The sequence below is a fragment of the Hyla sarda genome, chromosome 8 (genome assembly GCF_029499605.1).
Source record: "Hyla sarda isolate aHylSar1 chromosome 8, aHylSar1.hap1, whole genome shotgun sequence".
NCBI classification, from domain to species: Eukaryota; Metazoa; Chordata; class Amphibia; order Anura; family Hylidae; genus Hyla; species Hyla sarda.
Window position 1 is genome coordinate 6,990,964 of NC_079196.1, and position 10,244 is coordinate 7,001,207.

Below are 10,244 nucleotides of genomic sequence, written 5' to 3' on the forward strand. Positions count from 1 at the left end.
ATAACGAATATGCGAATATATGACGAATATTCGTCCATATATTCGCGAATATTCGCGAATTCGAATATGGCCTATGCCGCTCAACACTAGTGTGGTGTAAATGTTATAGTAATGATGTGTAGTGTAAATGTTATAGTAATGTATGTGTGGTGTAAATGTTATAGTAATGTATGTGTAGTGTAAATGTTATAGTAATGTATGTGTAGTGTAAATGTTATAGTAATGTATGTGTAGTGTAAATGTTATAGTAATGATGTGTGGTGTAAATGTTATAGTAATGTATGTGTGGTGTAAATGTTATAGTAATGTATGTGTAGTGTAAATGTTATAGTAATGTATGTGTGGTGTAAATGTTTTGGTAATGTATGTGTAGTGTAAATGTTATAGTAATGCATGTGTGGTGTAAATGTTATGGTAATGTATGTGTGGTGTAAATGTTATAGTAATGTATGTGTAGTGTAAATGTTATAGTAATGTATGTGTAGTGTAGTGTTGCTCGCGAATATTCGCAATTCGAATATTATTCGCGAATATCGCATATTCGCGAATTCGCGAATTTCGCGAATATAGCGCTATATATTCGTAATTACGAATTTTTTTTTTTTTTTTTTTTCATTTTTTTTTTTTTTTTCTTCACAGTACACATCACAGTGATCATCCCTCTCTGCTTCCAGCTTGTGTGGTGTAAAGAAGGCTCTAATACTACTGTGTGAGACTGGCATGCAAAAATTCGCATATGCGAAAATTAATGTATGCTAATATTCGCATATGCGAATTTATGAGTATACGAATTTCCTGTTTGCTAATTTTTACATATGTTAATTTTCGCATACGCGAAATTTCGCATACGCGAAAATAAAACGAGAATATAACGAATATGCGAATATTCGCGAATATATGCCGAATATTCGTCCATATATTCGCGAATATTCGCGAATTCGAATATGGCCTATGCCGCTCAACACTAGTGTAGTGTCAATGTTATGGTAATGTATGTGTGATGTAAATGTTATAGTAATGTATGTGTGGTGTAAATGTTATAGTAATGTATGTGTGGTGTAAATGTTATAGTAATGTATGTGTAGTGTAAATGTTATAGTAATGTATGTGTAGTGTAAATGTTATAGTAATGTATGTGTAGTGTAAATGTTATGGTAATGTATGTGTAGTGTAAATGCTATAGTAATGTATGTGTAGTGTAAATGTTATAGTAATGTATGTGTAGTGTAAATGCTATAGTAATGTATGTGTGGTGTAAATGTTATAGTAATGTATGTGTGGTGTAAATGTTATAGTAATGTATGTGTAGTGCAAATGTTAAAGTAATGTATGTGTAGTGTAAATGTTATAGTAATGTATGTGTAGTGTAAATGCTATAGTAATGTATGTGTAGTGTAAATGCTATAGTAATGTATGTGTAGTGTAAATGTTATAGTAATGTATGTGTGGTGTAAATGTTATAGTAATGTATGTGTAGTGTAAATGTTATAGTAATGTATGTGTAGTGTAAATGTTATAGTAATGTATGTGTGGTGTAAATGTTATAGTAATGTATGTGTAGTGTAAATGCTATAGTAATGTATGTGTAGTGTAAATGCTATAGTAATGTATGTGTAGTGTAAATGTTATAGTAATGTATGTGTAGTGTAAATGCTATAGTAATGTATGTGTGGTGTAAATGTTATAGTAATGTATGTGTAGTGTAAATGTTATAGTAATGTATGTGTAGTGTAAATGTTATAGTAATGTATGTGTAGTGTAAATGTTATAGTAATGTATGTGTAGTGTAAATGTTATAGTAATGTATGTGTGGTGTAAATGTTATGGTAATGTATGTGTGGTGTAAATGTTATAGTAATGTATGTGTAGTGTAAATGTTATGGTAATGTATGTGTAGTGTAAATGCTATAGTAATGTATGTGTAGTGTAAATGTTATGGTAATGTATGTGTAGTGTAAATGTTATAGTAATGTATGTGTAGTATAAATGTTATAGTAATGTATGTGTAGTGTAAATGTTATAGTAATGATGTGTAGTGTAAATGTTATAGTAATGTATGTGTAGTGTAAATGTTATAGTAATGTATGTGTAGGGTAAATGCTATAGTAATGTATGTGTAGTGTAAATGTTATAGTAATGTATGTGTGGTGTAAATGCTATAGTAATGTATGTGTGGTGTAAATGTTATGGTAATGTATGTGTAGTGTAAATGCTATAGTAATGTATGTGTAGTGTAAATGTTATGGTAATGTATGTGTAGTGTAAATGTTATAGTAATGTATGTGTAGTGTAAATGTTATAGTAATGTATGTGTAGTGTAAATGCTATAGTAATGTATGTGTAGTGTAAATGTTATAGTAATGTATGTGTGGTGTAAATGCTATAGTAATGTATGTGTAGTGTAAATGCTATTGTAATGTATGTGTAGTGTAAATGTTATAGTAATGTATGTGTAGTGTAAATGCTATAGTAATGTATGTGTAGTGTAAATGTTATAGTAATGTATGTGTGGTGTAAATGCTATGGTAATGTATGTGTGGTGTAAATGCTATAGTGAAGTATGTGTAGTGTAAATGCTATAGTAATGTATGTGTAGTGTAAATGCTATAGTAATGTATGTGTAGTGTAAATGTTATGGTAATGTATGTGTAGTGTAAATGTTATAGTAATGTATGTGTAGTGTAAATGTTATAGTAATGTATGTGTAGTGTAAATGCTATAGTAATGTATGTGTGGTGTAAATGTTATAGTAATGTATGTGTAGTGTAAATGTTATAGTAATGTATGTGTGGTGTAAATGTTATAGCAATGTATGTGTAGTGTAAATGTTATAGTAATGTATGTGTGGTGTAAATGCTATAGTAATGATGTGTAGTGTAAATGTTATAGTAATGTATGTGTAGTGTAAATGCTATAGTAATGTATGTGTAGTGTAAATGTTATAGTAATGTATGTGTAGTGTAAATGTTATGGTAATGTATGTGTAGTGTAAATGTTATAGTAATGTATGTGTAGTGTAAATGTTATAGTAATGTATGTGTAGTGTAAATGTTATAGTAATGTATGTGTAGTGTAAATGTTATAGTAATGTATGTGTAGTGTAAATGTTATAGTAATGTATGTGTAGTGTAAATGTTATAGTAATGTATGTGTGGTGTAAATGTTATAGTAATGATGTGTAGTGTAAATGTTATAGTAATGTATGTGTAGTGTAAATATTATAGTAATGTATGTGTAGTGTAAATATTATAGTAATGTATGTGTAGTGTCAATGTTATGGTAATGTATGTGTGATGTAAATGTTATAGTAATGTATGTGTAGTGTAAATGTTATAGTAATGATATGTGGTGTAAATGTTATAGTAATGTATGTGTGGTGTAAATGTTATAGTAATGTATGTATAGTGTAAATGTTATAGTAATGTATGTGTAGTGTAAATGTTATGGTAATGTATGTGTAGTGTAAATGTTATAGTAATGTATGTGTAGAGTAAATGTTATGGTAATGTATGTGTAGTGTAAATGTTATAGTAATGTATGTGTAGTGTAAATGTTATAGTAATGTATGTGTAGTGTAAATGTTATAGTAATGTATGTGTAGTGTAAATGTTATAGTAATGTATGTGTGGTGTAAATGTTATAGTAATGTATGTGTAGTGTAAATGTTATAGTAATGTATGTGTGATGTAAATGTTATGGTAATGTATGTGTGGTGTAAATGTTATAGTAGTGTATGTGTAGTGTAAATGTTATAGTAATGTATGTGTAGTGTAAATGTTATAGTAATGTATGTGTAGTGTAAATGTTATAGTAATGTATGTGTAGTGTAAATGTTATAGTAATGTATGTGTGGTGTAAATGTTATAGTAATGTATGTGTAGTGTAAATGTTATAGTAATGTATGTGTAGTGTAAATGTTATAGTAATGTATGTGTAGTGTAAATGCTATAGTAATGTATGTGTAGTGTAAATGTTATAGTAATGTATGTGTAGTGTAAATGTTATGGTAATGTATGTGTAGTGTAAATGTTATAGTAATGTATGTGTAGTGTAAATGTTATAGTAATGTATGTGTAGTGTAAATGTTATAGTAATGTATGTGCGGTGTAAATGTTATAGTAATGTATGTGTGGTGTAAATGTTATAGTAATGTATGTGTAGTGTAAATGTTATAGTAATGTATGTGTGGTGTAAATGTTATAGTAATGTATGTGTGGTGTAAATGTTATAGTAATGTATGTGTAGTGTAAATGTTATAGTAATGTATGTGTAGTGTAAATATTTTAGTAATGTATGTGTGGTGTAAATGTTATAGTAATGTATGTGTGGTGTAAATGTTATAGTAATGTATGTGTGGTGTAAATGTTATAGTAATGTATGTGTAGTGTAAATATTATAGTAATGTATGTGTGGTGTAAATGTTATAGTAATGTATGTGTAGTGTAAATGTTATAGTAATGTATGTGTAGTGTAAATGTTATAGTAATGTATGTGTGGTGTAAATGTTATAGTAATGTATGTGTGGTGTAAATGTTATAGTAATGTATGTGTGGTGTAAATGTTTTGGTAATGTATGTGTAGTGTAAATGTTATAGTAATGTATGTGTGGTGTAAATGTTATAGTAATGTATGTGTGGTGTAAATGTTATGGTAATGTATGTGTGGTGTAAATGTTATAGTAATGTATGTGTGGTGTAAATGTTATAGTAATGTATGTGTGGTGTAAATGTTATAGTAATGTATGTGTAGTGTAAATGCTATAGTAATGTATGTGTGGTGTAAATGTTATAGTAATGTATGTGTGGTGTAAATGTTATAGTAATGTATGTGTAGTGTAAATGTTATAGTAATGTATGTGTAATGTAAATGTTATAGTAATGTATGTGTAGTGTAAATGCTATAGTAATGTATGTGTAGTGTAAATGTTATGGTAATGTATGTGTAGTGTAAATGCCACCAAACAGCTAGAGGCCTGAGCTCCTGGTATCCACCAGCGGTCGTGTCTCCACCAGCAACCCATCTGCCATCATCGATTGTTTAACACGGTCATCCACTTCCTCACAAGTGACATCTGACACCCCCAGTCAACAGTCGGTGGGTTCCTCAGACACAACCCTCAGTTGTCAGGGCCCGGGAGCAGTCCCTGTCCTCCCATTGCCTCTGTCCTATGCTGTTCCCTCTCCCAAAGATGTATCTCATGCTGTGGGTTCAGCTCCACTATTTACTGAGGACGATCTAATAGAGCACAGTCAGAAGGGGAGGAGACATGTGCCGCTTCCTCCGCTAGGCAGATGAGTAGTGATGCGGAGAGTGATGTGGGAGGTAGTGTTACAAGTGTTCAGGGTCCTGAAGCAGACACTGTTGAGGAACCTGAGGAGGACATCAGTGATGTGCAGATGATGATGATGAAGCCGAACGCAATTGGGAGCCGGGTGCAGAAGGGGCTTCATCATCATCAGGAGAAGAGGGTTGCAGGTTGCCTGTAAGCCAGCAGTTGAGCCAGCAAGGCGGTAGCAGGGTTGGCAGTCAGCATGGTGGCAGAAGTGGAAATTCTGGAGCCAAACATGCCCGGGCTAGGCCTCCAGCTTCACAGCAGCCTACCTTCCCAGGAGGTAGTGGAACAGGGGTTCCTGGAGACGGCGCCAGTAACAGTCAATTAGTGCAGACTGCGGGTGGGAAAATCAGCTAATCGGCGGTCTGGCAGTTTTTCATTAAGCATCTGGAGGATGTTAACCTGGCCACATGCAAGATGTGTTGGCAGAAGGTGAAGCGTTGCCAGGGTCCCAATGTTGGTACCACGTCCCTGCATCAAGAAATGCTTCGCAACCATAAAGCGGCCTGGGAGAACTGTGGCTCTGATGTAGTGGTCCAGCCTGCTGCATCACCCAGTGGCCATCCGCTCCTTCCTTCATCCAGTCAAGGCTCCACCACCTCAGCCAAAGGGAGCTGTGTGTCATACCATCCTTCTGTCGTTCCAAATGCTCCTGCTCCTCCTACTTTTAGTCAGTCATTTTGTCAGCAATCCATCGGTGAAGCCATGTCCAAGAGACAACAGTATGCGCCCACTCATCCAATGGCGCAGAAGCTGAATGTGCTCCTGTCCAAGTTGCTGGTGTTGCAGTCCCTCCCTTTTCAAGTGGTGGACTCTGCACCTTTCAGACAACTGAAGGCTTGTGCTGAGCCGAGGTGGAGAGTTCCAAGCCGACATTTCTTTGCGAAGAAGGCAGAACCAGCCACGCACAATTTTGTGGAAGAGAAGGTGGGCCAGTCCTTGAGTCTGTCGGTGTGTTCAAAAGTGCACGGTAGTGCCGACGTGTGGAGCTGTAACTATGGTCAGAGACAATACATTTCCTTTTCTGCCCACTGGGTGAATGTGATTCCTACACAGTCACAACACCAACTTGGACAGGTTACACCACTTCCTCCCCCACGCTCTCAGGCTGTTGGTCCTGTGACAGTGTGCAACTCCGCCTTCTTATCCTCCACCGTGTCCTCAGCCTCCACTGCACGGACAAGTCTCAGTGACCCTTCAGCATACCATGTGTGCAGGGCACAGCAATGTCCCGCTGTTCTTCACATTGTTTGCCTTGGCGAACGGAGTCACACAGGGGAGGAACTGCTAAAAGTCATTTGTAAAGAAATCGTAGCATGGCTTACTCATCGAAAACTGGAAATGGAAACCATGGTGACCGCCAACGGGAAGAACATCTTGTCTGCGCTGAGACAAGAAAGTCTGATCCATATGCCCTGTATGGCACACGTGTTCAATCTGTTTGTAAAGCGGTTCCTGAAGTGTCCCCCCCCATTTGCAAGACATCCTGACAATGGAAAGGAAACTTTGCATGCACTTCAGCCACTTGTACAACGCAAAGCACACCCTCCTTAAGCTGCAGCATCAGAACGGTATGCCCCAACATAGTCTGTTTTGCGATGTTGCCACACGTTGGAATTCCACCCTCCATATGTTGGTCCAACTATACGAACAGAGAAAAGCAATCACTGATTTCTTAATGATGCAAGCGTATAGGGGTACTCCCCTGTGTAACTTCAATGTGAACTAGTGGCAGCTCATACGTGACACCTGCCGTTTGCTTAGGCCCTTTGAGGAAGCCACATTATTAATCGGTCACCAGGATTACGGGATGAACAACGTCATTCCTCTGCTTCATTTTTAACAACACGTGTTGTAAACGATGGCTGTTCAGAGCAATGGAGATGTGGCGCCTACATCTCATGGGCACATGAGCCCTGTTGGGGCTGAATTGGAGGAGGAGGAGGAGGAGGGGGAGGGGCATAATGGAGCACAGTTTATGTTTCGCGAGATGGGCGGTTTTTCTAGTCATCTGACAGGAGAGGAGGAGCAGAGGAACTAGAGACTGAGGACCCAGACAAACCCGTGGCAGTATGCAGTGGAGGTGGAGGCAGGGAGTCCCTCCGAGTTACTTGCATAAATGGCATGATACATGCTCACATGCTTGTGTAGTGACCACCAAATTGTCACCATTCGGCAGCGGGATGACTTCTGGCTCTCCACCTTATTAGACCCTCGCTACTGCCCCAAAATGGGGGGCCTTTTTTACACCTACTGAGAGGAAGGACAAACAGAACTACTACAGAGAATTTCGGGTAGAATACAGACATAGCGCACATCTACAATCTTGTATATTGATCTGATTGCTTCTCAGCATAATATCAAAAACTAACAGGTTGTTAGTATACATTTTTGATCAAAAAGTACAAAGCCCACTCGCCACATCAAGGCCACCTATTCAGAGTGGGTCCCTAACATCCCTAGCATAAAATGGCGTAGCACCGGGCGGCGACCACCACCGCCGCGACACAGATGCCCACGGGGGGGGGGGGGGAGCGACCCACTGGCAGAGCGGCCCCAATGCCACTCAAACCAGTCTATGGGCCGCACCCGCCCGCAGACACAGCGCCACGGCAGCAACGGACACCGCACAGCACCACACCAGTGTGAACAAGGTGTAATGGCTCACTTACCCTGCTCTCCCAGTCAGACTGGGAGGCTGCCAGGAGTGAAATGGCCCTAGTGTGGCTAATTACCACCTATATAGGGTTAGGCTGAGGGGGTAGGGAAGAGTGCAACACAGGTTCAAACAAAAAAAAAAAAGGAAAGGATAGAAATCACAGTATGAATTTCGGGTAGAATACAGACATAGCGCACATCTACAACCTTGTATATTGATCTGATTGCTTCTCAGCATAATATCAAAAATTAACAGGTTGTTAGTATACATTTTTGATCAAAAAGTACAAGCCCACTCGCCATGTCAAGGCCTACTACTACAGAGACATCCTATGTAGTCAAATGGCCGATGCCTTTCGGCGCCATCGTCCATCCTCTCGTAGGTCTGACTCGGGGGGCCCACTGCACTCACCTTCCACTGCCATGGCTGCTGGGGAGGGGTGGGGTGGCAGAAGCAGTTCCAGCTCCATCAGTAGCAGCCTGAGTCTACAGTCGCTGATGAGTACCTTTCTTCACCCGCATAGTGAAACAACTTATCAGCAGCAGGTAGACCTGGAGCAGGACCTGAACCAGAAGGTGGTGGCATATCTTGACATGCCGATGCCAATACAACTTGAAAATCTGCTGGACTTCTGGGCAGCCAAACTTGATTTGTGGCCGCAACTAGCAGAGTTTTCCCTGGAAAAGCTGTCCTGCCCGGTCAGTAGTGTGCCATCAGAGTGGGTGTTTAGTGCAGCGGGGGCCATAGTCACCCCAAGGAGAACTCATTTGTCCACGAAAAATGTGGAGAGACTGACCTTTGTGAAGATGAATCAGGCATTGATCAGCCAGGATTTCCACCCACCAATGCCTGATGCATCAGAGTAGATTGACCATGGTGCCACACCAACACTTCATAAATATGGACAGTTACAAACATTCCTCCGCATCAGACCTTTTTTCACCCACTTTCGTCACTGGGTACTGGTATTGCTACCCACCACACCACTCTGTCATCGGGTCACTTTCAGAACTCCTGATGCTGCTGCTACCTCCAGGCTGTCTCATTCTACCACCATATGGTCTCCACATGCTTCCGCCAACTCCAGGCTGTGCCATTCATCCACTATATGGTCTCCTCATGCTTCTGCCAACTCCAGGCTGTGCCATTCATCCACTATATGGTCTCCTCATGCTTCTGCCAACTCCAGGCTGTGCCATTCAGCCACTATATGTTCTAATCATGCTGCTGTTAACTCCAGGCTGTGCCATTCAGCCACTATATGTTCTACTCATGCTGATGCCAACTCTAGGCTGTGCCATTCAGCCACTATATGGTTTACTGATGTTGCTGAGCGTGGGACATTACCTAAAAAATGTTATGGTAGCACTAGCTACCATAAATCTTCAATTAAAATTTTAAAATTCATCTTTTCATTTTAGGGATTGTGACGCCCTATTGTCTCCTCTTGCTGCCGCCAACTCCAGGCTGTGTCATTTAGCCACTGTATGGTCTTCTCTTGCTACCACCAATAACAGGCTGTGTCATTCTGCCAGATTATGGTCTCCTCATGCTGCTGCCACCTTTAAGCTCTGTCATTGTGCTGCAATGTGTCTCTTTGTTAGTTTGGGTTTTGTGGTCATACAGTATTAGTTCAAAGTAAACACTGGGACATTAAACTTGGGAATCTTATATAAATTTTTAATTTTAAAAATCGATGTAATCTTTTCAAGAGTGAGGCCCTATGGTTGTTGACATCATATTACCTGTGGAATTATCACAAGAAACAGCTTGGAAACGATAACAATGTACCATAACTGATTAAATGAAACATTTGCAATTTCACAGTCAGGGGGTGCTAAGAGGAAGGGGCTGGAACAGGTGGTATCTTGCCTGGCGGAGGACCGCAAACTCAATTTTAAGATACAAGTACAAGCTTTTTCACTGCAGCCACTTCTAGCTTTATGCACCCACTTGTCCAATGGCACATAAGCTAAATGTGCTCCTGTCCAAGTTGCTGGTACTGAAGTCCTTCCCTTTTCAAGTGGACGCTCAGAGTATGGGGGTGCACTGAGAGGCAGGGGCTGGAACAGGTGGCAGCTCACCTCACAGCGGACCACCAGCTCGATGCTCACCAGAATGGGTAATCAAAAAATGTTAATAAATTAAAATAAAATAAAAAATCTGCCACATCCAGACACTCTGCAGCAGTGATTTTAATAGCAATGCCTGTAATCTGCATGTCATACTGAATAACAGTATTATTTCCCTACC